Here is a 1,379-nt window from a genome sequence, read left to right as displayed (position 1 = left end):
TGGCATCATAGCTCATAGCAACCTCAAACTCTTGGGCTCAAGCAATTCTCTTGCCTCAGCCTCCCAAGTAGCTGGGACTACAGGTTCCTGCCACAATGCCTGGCTATTCTTAGAGACAGGATCTTGCTCTTGCTAAGGCTGATCTCAAACCTGTGACCTCAAGCAATCCACCCACCTCAGCCTTCCAGAGTGCAAAGACTTTCAATCTATTTTAAATTTAAGCTTAAAAATATCTAGATGAAGAGCAAAGAAAATAGAACCTCCATAGTTGAACATCTCCCTACACTGACGACCTCTTTTTTTTTGCAATTTTTGGCCGGGGCTGGGTTTGAACTCGCCCCCTCCGGCATATGGGGTTAGCGCCCTACCCCTTTGAGCCATAGGCGTTGCCCCACTGATGACCTCTTACGTTGACCTAATTTTCAAAGGCTGGACATGCACCACATGTATGTATCAGTACAGTAGGCCTACTTCCTTATATTAACCACCTCCACATGTCCCCTTGGGTGGTCAATTTACAAAGGTTCTACTGTATATTTAAATCTGCAGGAGGAGTTTAGCACCTATAGCTCAGCAGCTAGGGTGGCGGCCACATACACTGGAGCTGGAAGGTTCAAACACAGCCCAGACCTGCCAAACAACGACAACTCCAACCGAAAAATAGCCAGGCATTGTGGCAGGCACCCATAGTCCCAGCTATTTGGGAGGCTGAGGCAAGAGAATCACTTAAGCCCAAGAGTTTGAGGTTGCTGTGAGCTATGACGCTACGGCACTCTACTGAGGGCCACATAGTAAGACTCTTGTCTCAAAAAAAAAAAAATCTGCAGGAGGGATTCGCTGGAAAAATAGGGAGTTCTCTGGGTGAAAAAGAGGTGTTGTTTTTTGAAGAGAAAGCAATGTGTATTCAAAAGTGCAAGAATTCAATGTCCTCTTATTTCTAGACATTAGTGATAATGCTGAAAATGCTCCTATATTGCCATTATTCTTTTAAAATACCATCTCAACCACTCCATGAAAAATTTTACTTCAGCGGCAGTATAATTCAAGGATGAGAGAAGAATAAAACTAATCAACCATAAATTAGACATTTTTGAGGCCTTTTGTTGTATGTGGCATTAAGATAGACATTTTAATAGTTAACATGTAAAACGAACTCCCTTCCCACCAAAATAAAAGTTAATTTAAGAAAACTTCTGTATGAAAAGAAATTCCCAGGCAGTGCCTGTGGCTCAGTGGGTAGGGCGCCGGCTCCATATATCAAGGTTAGCAGGTTCAAACCTGGTCCCGGCCAAAACTTCAAGAAAAGAAAACAGCCGGGCATTGTGGCAGGCGCCTGTAGTCCCAGCTACTAGGGAGGCTGAGGCAAGAGAATCGCCTAA

General features: G+C 44.2%; 1 protein-coding gene across 1 annotated transcript in view; it reads right to left on the bottom strand.

Annotated features, from left to right (window-relative positions):
• Nucleotides 1-1,379, bottom strand: part of NME5 (NME/NM23 family member 5) — a 19,686-nt gene that overhangs the window by 9,673 nt on the left and 8,634 nt on the right. The window lies entirely within an intron of this gene.

The sequence above is a fragment of the Otolemur garnettii genome, unplaced genomic scaffold (assembly GCF_000181295.1).
Source record: "Otolemur garnettii isolate 467f Iridium unplaced genomic scaffold, OtoGar3 scaffold00003, whole genome shotgun sequence".
NCBI classification, from domain to species: Eukaryota; Metazoa; Chordata; class Mammalia; order Primates; family Galagidae; genus Otolemur; species Otolemur garnettii.
The sequence above is the reverse complement of the archived record's forward strand: the minus strand, read 5'-3'. Positions and strand labels throughout refer to the sequence as shown.